The sequence below is a fragment of the Manis javanica genome, chromosome 7 (assembly GCF_040802235.1).
Source record: "Manis javanica isolate MJ-LG chromosome 7, MJ_LKY, whole genome shotgun sequence".
Taxonomy (NCBI): Eukaryota; Metazoa; Chordata; class Mammalia; order Pholidota; family Manidae; genus Manis; species Manis javanica.
In genome coordinates this window covers 24,224,394-24,236,727 of record NC_133162.1, presented here as the reverse complement: position 1 = coordinate 24,236,727, position 12,334 = coordinate 24,224,394, and the positions used below count along the sequence as shown (strand labels likewise).

The following is a 12,334-nucleotide window of genomic DNA, read 5'->3' as shown; positions in this document are numbered from 1 at the left end:
GGAATGGGATTTCTGATAGAATATTTCCAGAAGAAAACATGCATCTAGTACTAGCTTCTAAATGTAATTATAGTAAGCATTGAGTAGAAGTGAATACCAGCGCTTTAGAAATTTAAAAATCACATGTTTATATACTTACTTAAGTAGATTGAAGTTTGATGTTTTAACCTGAAGGCATTAATGTTAACTGTTTGTTATTTCATGAGAAGTATATGAATGATGTCATTGGAATATTTTCATCCTGAAGGGTGAGGTTTTTATGAGACACAGTTTAGGGGGAAGGACCCACAGAGTTGCCTAGAAGTGAAAACATAAATAACTGATGTTTATACGGGACTCTACCATTTTTAAAGCTCACATAATTTGGCCTCCACGAAAGTCCTGTGAGGTAAGCAGGACCGGAGTATCCACATCTCAAAAAAGAGACACTGAGACTCAGAAATTGTTCAAAGTCACATGAGTCAGGCTAGATTTGACTCACGTCTTTTGACCCCGTATTTACTATTGTTTTTTACTTTAATGTCCATTGGTAGAAAGGATAGCGTTCTTCCTCCTTTTTAAGTACTATCGGATGTCTGCCTTTGCCCTGCCTCAAATGCATCGCACAGCCCCCAGTCCTCATTCTTTACTCAGGCTGAAATAGCCACCCCTCTCTGTGTTCTTTCAAAACACAGTTGTTCACATGGCTGCTGTAGCACTTGTCACATGTTATCGTTAATATGTTTATGTTTTTATGATAAGATTGGGGATCAAAATTACTATTTACATTTGGATTCATGTATTGCCTTAATATATAGTGCATCTCTCTATTTGTTAATTTGAAAGAATGTCTATTACCTACATGTGAGTGCTTTTGAATGCGGTGAAAGTTGGCAAAGTAAATTTTAGTGCTTGTGTGGAGGATTTCAGCAAGAGCTACAGAAGATGTATGGTAGGAAAGGTTTTTCTGCAGTGGGGAGATCATCGCAGGAGTCAAGAATTGTGTTTTAGTGCTAGCTATTACAAACCAGCTTTGTGGTCTTGGAAAGAACATTTAACTTCTCTGGACCTCCGTTGTCTTAGCTGAAAAATTATCATAGATTGCCTTAAATGTTTTTTAGATTCCTTCACCCATTAATGTTCTGTTGAGTATGCAGTTATCTAGGATATGCAAAAATAAATCTTCAAGGCATCTAGAATTTAAAAGATGGTAGGTGCTTATGAGCAGTTTTCATGATATAAATGTTTTATCAGATAGAAACAGTGTAGTATTAAGACATGAGCTTTGGAATTGGATTATATTTTGGCTCCTTCAATAGCAGCCTGTGACCTTGGGTAAGTTCCTTAAACATTCCATGTCTCAATTTCTTCATCAGTAAGACCTGCTCCTCAGTGTGTGAGAATTAAAGGAGCTAATAAATGTTAAGACACGTAAAAATGGTAGAAAGCATTGTTACTACATCTAAAGCTCAGAAGCAAAATATGAGAGAGGATTGGAAAAAGGACCTGTGAAGATAGTAAACCACTTTCTTGGTATCCCATGGCGCAGGCAGATTGTGTGGACACGCCAAGCTCTATGATTTAATTCTTTAATGACTGCAAAGTGTAATGTATCTTCCTTTAGTGAGACATCAATTGAAAATTTTCTGAAAAGTAAGAGACTTACCCTGTGTAATTGAACACTATAAAATTGTGTCAAGCATTATTTTTGTGGGCCTGATGACTATTTTAGTGTGATATTTGAAGAGCATGAATTCGTTAAATCTTTTCCATTTCACTATTCTGTACTTTAAAGAAATAGACGCAGATTTTTTAAAAAGAAAATTTTAAATGTAAACTTATCTGTTTGCCTCTTATTTCTGAAAGTTAGTCTTCCAAGATTCTCTAGAAATTTTAAATTTATAAACTTACTCTGTGTAGGGGAAAAAGCTATCAAATCTTAATATTGTATGTAGTGCTCTGTAGAAAACTTTCTAAAGTTGATTCTAATTATCCTTTGCTGATGGAAATTAGTAACTGTTACAAAGATTAAATTGTAAATAGGCAATCGTCTTGTGTATTTAGTTTATATGAAACATTTTCCATCATATAGTTATATTACATTCAATCCAGTACTACACAACTGTGTAACAGTTACTTCTGCCTGAAAAATCTTACCTATTTTAAGTTCATTTTCTCTTTTTAATGTAGTGTTGTTTGACATATAAATTAAGATATGTAATATTCCTCAAAATGTTTTATGTTTAGATTCCTGTTGCTTTTAACAAGAAAAAAAAAGAATGACATAAAATTATGTATTGAATAGAAGCTGAACTGTCCTGGCTGAAAGTGATTCTTTTTATGGCACTGATGGGTGTGTGCCTTTTAAAAAATAGTGAAATATATAATCTTTGTATTGAAAAGTATAAAGATATATATGTACATTTAGCAAATAATAGTTAAAGTGAACTTGTATTAACAGCCATCAGTCAAGGAATTTTTGTATTAACAGCCATCAGCCAACTTGTATTAACAGCCATCAGCCAACACCCCAGAATCCCTCCAGCCTTCTTTCTGAAAGTTTCCCTCTCTCCCTAAAGAAAATCATGGTCCTATCTTTAAGCTATCAATTTCTTTGCTTTTCCTTATGGTTTGCCAGCTAGGTCTGTATCCCTAAACATTATAAATTTAGTTTTGTTGCACCTGAACTGGAATCATACTGAGGGTTTCTTTTTTCTTTTTCAGTTTTCCTGTTGCAAATTAAGCATTATGTTTGTGAGGTTCATCTTTATTGTCTAGAGCTGTAGTTAGTTCATTTTCATTGTTGCATAGAGGTCCACTTGTGATTCTGTCACCCATTATTTACCGTGTATTAATGGCTATATCGATTGTTTCCAGTTTTTAGCTTTTATACACAATACTGGTGCATATATGCATGACTTTCACCAAGACTTAACTCAAAATTAGAATTGCTAGGTTATAGGAGAGTGTATCTTTAATTTTAATAGATGATGCCAAACTATACTAATTTATAGTCCTATCAGCAGTGTATTTGAATTTCCTTGCTCTGCATCTTTGGCAACTTTTGGTATTATCAGAATTTTTAACAATATGATTGTTGTCAGAACTTTTAATTTTTGACAATCTGATGTTATATTTTTCATTGTGGTTTTAATTCATTTTTCTCTGGTACCTAATAAGTAATTATTTTTGTAGTTTTGTTGGTAAATTGTTTTATGTTCAGGTCTGTGACCTTGGGTAAGTTCCTTAAACATTCCATGTCTCAATTTCTTCATCAGTAAGACCTGCTCCTCAGTGTGTGAGAATTAAAGGAGCTAATAAATGTTAAGACACATAGAAATGGTAGAAAGCATTGTTACTACATCTAAAGCTCAGAAGCAAAATATGAGAGAGGTTTGGAAAAAGGACCTGTGAAGATAGTAAACCACTTTCTTGGTATCCCATGGCGCAGGCATTCCTTTTGGATGTCTTTTTCTTGTTTACAGTGTATTCTGGATTTTAACCATATGCTGGTTATGGTTATTACAAATATTCTCATTCTGTGGCTTCTCTTTTTATTTTCTTAATGACGTCTTTTTATGAACAGGAAGTTCTTATATTTTAATGTGGCCCAATTTATCAATTTTTTCCTTTTTAGTTAATACTTTCTGTATTGTATTTTAAGAAATTCTTTCCTAACCCAAGAACATTATCTTCATGTTCTTGGGTTAGGAAAGAATTTCTTATTTCCTAATTATTTCCTTAAACTCCTTATTTTCTAAGAACTTTGTAATTTTACCTTAATGGGTCTACAATACACCTATAATAGGTTTTTGTAAATGGTGTGAGATAGGGGTCCAATTTAATTTTTTTCCCTGTATGAATACCCAGTTTTCCTAGAACCCATCACCGAGGGGAAACTATTTTCCTATTGTTTTATAGTGTCCTGTCCATCATATTAACATGTGTCTGTTTCTGCAATCTCTCTTCTGTTCATTGATGTTTGTCTATTCCTGTTTCAGTATCCCACAGTCTTATTAGGAAAGCATTAAAATAAATCTCTGCTAGAATATGACTTTCCTTTGATCTTCAGCAGTGTCTAGTAAATTCTTGGCTCTTAGTGCTTCTATATACATTTTAGAAATTAAACTTGAGTTTCACCAAAAAACTTTTTCTGGAGGGATTTCATTGAATTTGTAAGTTGACTTTGAAAAAATTAACATCATGATGATAATTGAGTCTTCCTATTAAAGCATGTTTTATCTCTAGGTCTTTTTTTAGTATCTCTCAATAATGGGTTATAATTTTTCTCCCTAGAAGTCTTGGGAGGTCAAACTTCTTCAAGAGTATTTTGAATTCTTTGTTTTTTCTAATGGGATGTCCTTCCTGCTTTGTACTGAAGGTGTACAACCTTCAGTAAGTCTTCTGAGAAGGGATCCATGGAAGATGCATTTTTTTATTGAAGTATCATTGATACACAATCATATGATGGTTTCACATACACAAAACAGTGGTTCAGCACTAACCCATATTATCAAGACCTCACCCCCTCCATTGCAGTCAATGTCTATCAACGTAGTAAGATGTGAGTCATTAATTGTATTTCCTATGCTGTTCTACCATCCCAGTGACCCACCTATGTTGTGATTGTGAAGTATAGCATCCCTTAATCCCCTTCTCCGTCCCCCCAAGCCTACCCCTTTGGTAACCACTAGTCCTTTCTCTGTGTCTATGAGTCTACCGCTTTTTTTTGTTCCTTCTGTTTTGCTTTGTTTTTATATTCCACAAATGAGTGAAATCATTTGGTATTTGTCTGTCTCTGCTTGGCTTGTTTCACTGAGCATAATACCCTCTAGCTCCATCCATGTTGTTACAAATGGCAGGATATCTTCTTTTTATGGCTGAATAATATTCCAGTATGTATATGTACTACATCTTCTTTATTCATCTATTGATGGACATTTAGGCTGCTCCCATATCTTGGCTATTGTGAATAGTGCAGCAATGAACATAGGGGTGCATATGTCTTTTCAAATCAGGGATCTTGTTTTCTTTGGGTCAATTCCTAGGAGTGGAATTATTGGGTCACCATGGTATTTCTATTTTCAGTTTTTTTGGGCAACCTCCATATTGCTTTCCACAGCAGTAGAACCAATTTACATTCCCACCAACAGTGTAGGAGGGGGAAGGAACATTTTTAAAGACCTTGCTTGTCTGAATATGTCTTTGTTATGTCATACTTGAGTATAGTTTAGTTACAGAATTCTAGTCCAAAATTAAGTTTTTCTTACAATTTTACAGATTTTTTCCATTCATTATCTTTTGGCTTCAGATGTTGCTTTTGAAAGTCTGATGCCATTTTGTTTCCTGTTCCTTTGTGACCTTTTTCTCTTGATAGCTTTTAGGATTTTCTTTTTACCTCTTGTTCATGGTGATGTATTTTGATAAAGGTTTCTTATCCCCTTTCCCCTTTAGTTTTGTCTGGCTCTTGTTTAATCCACTCAATCCAAAGACCCATGTCCCTTGGATCTGTGACATTTTCTTATATTATTTATTTGACCCCTTCCCCCTGTTACACCAAATTAATGGTTCTTGCTTTGGTCTCAGGAGTCTCCATTTCTCCAAATTCACTCGATATTTACTTACCATTGTGCTTGACCTCACAGGGGCATTTAAGATATTTATCATCCTTTCATTAACAAGGCTCTTCTTTTGGCTTTTAAGTCACCACACTCGTGATATTACTCCCACCTGTATGTGTATTCTTCAGACTCTTGCCAGCCCTTCTTCTTTCTCTCTTTTATGTGTTGAGATTTCACAGGGCTTGGGTTTAGGCCCTCTTCTTTTCTTATGAGAGCCCATCTTCTCCCATGACTTCTGTTAACATGTAAATGCAGTTTTATGTCTCTGTCACAACTCCCCTTTGAACTCTATATGCGTGCCTCCAACTATATTAGAGATACCTGGATACTTCACAGATTTCTTAAACAAAAAATCTGAAACGTAAACTGATTGAACTCATAATGTCAGCCCCAAATTTCCTTCTCTTGTGTTTTGCATTCAGTAATTGATATCTCCATCTATGGATTGCATAGGCCAGGGACCTGGAGGTCATTTTTAACACTTCCTGCTTCCTTACCCACCAAATTCAGTCAATCCCTTAGGCCTCTTAAATCTATCCATTAAATATTTCTTGGATCTGTCTCCTTACTTTCTTCACTGTCTCAGTACTACTAATCAAGCTGCCATTATCTCTTATCTAGACTACTGCCATTTATTGGTGTGTTTTGGGGCTTCATATGAGTATAATCATACATGTGTTCTTTTGTATCTGGCTTTTGCTCAACAGTTTCATTTTTTCTATGTAGATTCCCAGTTGTCCCAGTACCATTTCCTGACAAGATCAACCTTTCCTTACTGCTTTGCAGTGGCTCCATCATATATTAAATGTCCATATACACATGGTATATATTTATATGAAGCTTATTTTTTCTTTAGGATAAATTCCTAGGAGAAAAGTTATTAGGGAAAAACAAGTGATCATTTATTAATTTTACTGTGAAATTAGAAAGGTTGTGAAAACTTATTTTTATGTTAATTTTGCAAATATCAAAGAGTTTCTATTTATTGGAAAAATTAACTTGTTAAAGTTGGTCTCCTTTGACTATTACTCCAGTTCCTGTTCCTTCTTTTCTATCCACAGATGCAACTGTTATCATCAGTTTCATGTATATGTTTCCAGATATTTTTCTATGTCCTTACATATATGTACATGGTTATAGCTATTTAAACAATCCAGCAATGGTTTATTTCAATGTCTTTGGTCCTTAACCTTTTTCAGTGTTCTTATCTTTTAAAAAAAATACTTACTTTTTTGATAGGCAAAAGAGTTTTATTTCATTTTCCATTTCTTTGATTTCTAGAGAGATTGGACCTTTAAAGAACATCTCATTATCCATATTCAAATAGTTGTTTGTTTTCTTGTTGATTTGAAGTTAGCACTTTGTCATAGATGCTGCAGTTAGTTTAGTTCTTGTAGTTTATGCTGCTTTTTGATAAAAGACAATGTTATTTATTCTACAAAATCTGTCAATGTGTTACTTTTTTTTTTTTTTGCTTTGCATAGAAAAGCCTTCCCTACCCAGAAATTAGGTAAACATTTGTCTTCAAATTTTTGTTTAGTAGTTTATTTCATAATTAGAAGTTTGTATACCCCTTTATTGTCTTTACTTGTTGCCCCCAATCCCCTCCACCAGACTTTTTAATAGTTAAGTTATAAAGAATTTTACTATTTTTAAAATTGGAGTATAGTTGATATACAACATTACAACATTATATGGGTTTCAAGTATACAACTTAGTGATTTGACAGTTATCTACATTATTAAATGCTCATCCCAAGTAGTGTATTTACTGTCTGTCAACATAGAAAGATGTTACAGAACTATTGACTATATTCTCTATGCTGTACTTTGATTTCCGTGACTACTTTATATTATGATTAAGATTTTGTGCCTCTTCATAGTGGATCTGTGGCATCTTGCTGCACTGATGGACAGTGACTGCATTGGGGTATGGGTGGGGACTTGATAATATGGGTAGATGTAGTAACCACATTGTTTTTTCATGTGAAACCTTCGTAAGAGTATATCAATCATACCTTAATAAAAAATTGAAAAAAAAAAAGATTTTTTGCATCTTTATCCCCTTCACCTATTTTACCTACTCACCCCAACCCCTCCCCCTTTATAACTGCCCCTCACTTCTCAGTGTCTATGAGTTTATTGCTGTTTTGTTCGTTTTATTTTTTGTGTGTTTAGATTTCACATATAAATGAAATCATATGGTATTTGTCTTTATCCACCTGGCTTATTTCACTTAGCATAATACCCTTTAAGTCCACCCATGTTGTTGCAAATGGCAGTTTCTTTTTTATGGCAGAGTAATATTCCATTGTTTGTATGTACCACATCTTCTTTATCTGTTCATCTATTGAAGGACACTTAGGTTGCTTCTGTATCCTGGCTATTGTAAATAATGTAGCAATAAACTTAGGGGTGCATTTATCTTTTCAAATCAAAGATTTAAAAATTTTCTTCAGGTAAACTAGTAGTGGAGCTACTGGGTTATATGGTATTTCTATTTTTAATTCTTTGAGGAACCTCCATACAGCTTTCCACGGTGGCTGCATCAATTTACATCCCCACCAACAGGGAAGGAGGGTTCCCCTTTTTTTAAAATTAAGGTATCATTGATATACACATGAGCAACATTGTGGTTTCAACATACACCTATGTTATCAAGTCCCCCCCCACCCCATGGCAGTCACTGTCCACCAGCATAGTAAGATGCTATAGAGTCACTACTTGTCTTCTCTGTGCTGTACTGCCTTCCCCGTGACCTGCCTATATTGTGAGTACTAATTATAATGCCCCTTAATCCCCTTCTCCCCCACCCCCTCCCCAACCCCTTCCCTCTGGTAACTGCTAGTCCAGGAGGGTTCCCTTTTAAATGATTTTACTTTCAATTCATCTGGAATTGAATTTTTTCCCTAGATTGATATGAGTCTCTGTTCCCCTCCCCCACCCCTAAAAAACCCCTCCAAAGTTTATTTTATCAATTTCTAAAATTTTAAATGTTATTATTTTGAAAATATGGCAAAATATAAAGAAGAATCTATTAAAATAATTCTACCATTCAGATAAATTTTGTTAGCAACATTTTTAATAACTCAAGGGGATACTAATCTGGTTAGAGTTTTGAGCAGTACAAAAAAATGATGAAATTGAAAAATGAAAGCCTTTCTTCCCAGCCCTTTTCCCCAAACTGCAAAGAATTCTTGAACTTTATTAAATAGATTTGTTGTTATCAGTAGGGATAAGATCAGTAGTGATATTAATGTCATAATTCTGAAACTACTTCTGTATATATTACAAGATAGAGCGAATGAATTAATATATTGATGTTTTAGGAACTAGGATTGTGACTCTGGGATAAAGAAAGGCGTTATAAACTTGGAATGGGGGAGAAGTGAGGAAGAACTCTGTGATGTCAAGTTCTGAATTGGAGGTTTCAGTTTGAACTCATGATAATATATGTACACATATGTATGTGTTCCTATTCCTATTCTCTCTGAAAAGGCCTAGAAATAATGCTATATAGTACCCCTGGCTTTTGGTTTCTTAGTATCATTCTCCACTAAAAGGAACTGGGAAATGGATTATCAAGGTCTGGGGTGGTCAAGTACAAAAATGATAAAAGTGAACAGTAAAAGCCTCCTCACTAGTCATTTTTTTCCTAAAGGACCCTGGAATATCATACTCCAGGAAGCAATGACATACTCAAAACTAATGGGAATGTGTCAAAAGCGTTAAACTTTATTTATATCAACAAGCTCAAATATCACCTTCTCATTGAAGTCTAACGTAACTACCTCCCATCTCATCTTTCTTATTACCTTATTTTTTTCCCCCACAGTACTAGTTATTAATATACCCTCCATTTTATTTATTTTATTTGCATATTTACTGCCCACAATTAAAAGTGCCACATAAAGAGAGATTTCTGTGTTCTTTACACTGTCAGCATCTGGAACAGTGGCTAACATATAGAAGGCATTCAATGAGTATTCAGGATAATTTTAACAAAAATATTGACAAAATAACAATTAATAGAATGATAGTTAATATGTAAAGATTGATAAAATTGGAAAAACCACTGTTTTGCAACTACACTGTAGTAATTCAGGTGGAGATTATTGATGGATGCTAAAATTATTGTGTGAAAAGGTTTTGGAGAAACAGGATATATATGCATGGTTTGAAAGTATCACCCAATGAAGCTACCTTTTATAATACAGAGATCCAGTAGATAACTTTTTAATTAAGTAACGAAACCTAAGGTTGCTCACCAGTAATAGGAAAACTGTTGTTATTGTTTTCTGATGTAATTCAACAGGAAATGTAGTATTCTTGTAAAAAATATTTAACCTGAATCTGAAAATGAAGAAATAACCAGACATTCTTGTAAAAAATATTTAACCTGAATCTAGAAATGAAGAAATAATCAGATAAATCCATGTAGTGGGATGTTCTACAAATCAGTGGTTTAGAATTTTAAAATATAAGCAATAAAGGATTTTTTTAGACATTTGAGGAAACAAATATGTATATATATTAGATATTATATAAATGTTTAATTCTTTGGGCATGATAATTATATAGTTATGTAGGAAGATGTCTGTTCTTATTGGACATATGCTGAACTTTTTGGGAGTCAAGTGCAGCTTACTTGCAGATGGTGTAGCAAACAGGAAATGTGTGCGTGTGTGTGTGTGTGTGTGTGTGTGTGTGTGTGTAAGGGATGTTAGAGGGAGGCTGCAAGGAGGAGGAAGAAAGGCCTTGCACCTTTCTCTTTGTTTCCTGTGGGCTGCCTCTGTTTCCCTATTGTGATTATCCTTCTAGTGGAAGTTCTTCACACCAGCAGCAGCAGTTTCCCTGTGTGGCAGCAGTTGAATCCATTCACTCAAAGAGCTAGCTCATCGTAATCCTTCATATCATGAGCTGATTAGGCTGGCCCCTTCTCCTGAGAAGGTACCCCAGCCCTACCAAGTCCAGAGATGTTAGCACCAGCTAAGCCACACTCTCCTCAGGGCTCTGGATTTCAGTGCTGCAGAACCTTTCCTCCAAGCTTCTTAGTTTTAATAATTTCAATCTCTTCCCTTGGCTTCCCTGTTCTAGGGGTAGTAACTTTCCTATAGTTGTTAATCCCCTGATCCTTCATGTTCTTTATCTTTTTAGTATCTTAATCAACAACATAGTTAATAATTGTTTATATTAACTTCTCTTTATTAAAAGAACCAATATGGTTTCTTTTTCTTGCCGGACCCTGACTGATACAAATACTAAATAAGATAATAAATGGAGAATACAGAGAACAGTGCTTGGCACAAGATAATTGCTCAATGAATAATGTCATCTAATAGTATGAATTATTATATAGAATAGCATACTTGAAAGAATTTGAGGTTTTTGTACCCTATTTCTTTAAATACTAAAATTTCCAGTTTAACTACGTAGCTTGAAAAGCATTGAACTTTAATGATAATGCTCAAATACCACCTTCTCAGTGAGGCCTGATAAGTGCTCTTCCCTGTATACCTCCCATCTTCTCATCTTTCTTATTGCCTTATTTTTTTTCCATAGTATTAATCATTAACATACCCTCTGTTTTATTTATTTACCTATTGTCTGCCCTCTCCTCACAATTACAGGTGCCACAGGAACAGATTTTGTGTATTCTTTATACTGTCAGCATCTGGAACAGTGCCTGACATACAGAAGGCATTCAGTGAGTGTTGAAAGAATCAATGGATTTTTAGCAGATCAGTTCTTGAGCACACTTCAGTAGATTTTTATATGGCATTTCTTTCCTATAACAGATTTCTCTGGAGTGTTGGATTTGTGTTTTCTGTAACTCTGCCCTATACCTTGAATGTAATGGATGTTCATGAACTGTATTTGGTTTAATTTTCATATTTTGTTATGGCTGTATGTCCTTATACACTGAGCAGTCATCCTTAAGATTAAGTCATCCAGATCAGTAAATTAAATCTCAGTGATTATGGAAGTAATTGAATTCATCTCTATTCTTTTTCTTTAAGATTCCCATTGTATTTATCCTTTTTTTTTCTTCCCCCACCTTCCCCTTTTGATTGACTAACACCTCTGTGGTACTTAAGTCATCTCTATTTTCTGTGCTGGTCTTTGAATTTCCAGCTGAGAATTTCATTAAAATATATTTCTCATTATGAATGACTTATATAATCTTAGAAAAATGTAGAAATGAAGAAATAAAATGAATGAAGTTTTAAAAATTACTTGCATTCTCACCATGCAGGAAATAACCACTGTTATAACAAAAGTAATATGAGGATATAGTTTTTACTCTATTTCATTTAGAATATGAAACTAGTACAGGAAACTCAGATAAGTTATTTTTCCCTGTAGTTCTCTATTTATTTATGTAAAGTGGCCAAAGTATGATTCATGAAAATAAAAAGTGATTTTTAAGGTATCATGACTATCTTTGAAAACTTTTTATCAGTAGAAGTTATATCGTCTTTAAATTAATCTCTGGATATTTGTTATTCCATTCTTTTTATTAGCATTTGTTTAGTTATTTCATTGTCTTTATGTGAAGAATTTTTATGCTTGTAGGTAGTAGGTAGGTGAGATTGCTTCTTTTTAACACTTTGTATTTCTTTTTAACATTTATAATTTTTTAGTTTCACACTCTTATCAATGTTCGTTTTAGTTTTTATTTTCAGAATTCTTTAGAACCAGATTCTGATGAGTAATCAAGTTATTTTCAAACAA

At 34.0% G+C, this 12,334-nt stretch overlaps 1 protein-coding gene across 2 annotated transcripts in view; it reads left to right on the top strand.

Annotated features, from left to right (window-relative positions):
- Positions 1-12,334, top strand: part of SLK (STE20 like kinase) — a 53,037-nt gene that overhangs the window by 1,262 nt on the left and 39,441 nt on the right. The window lies entirely within an intron of this gene.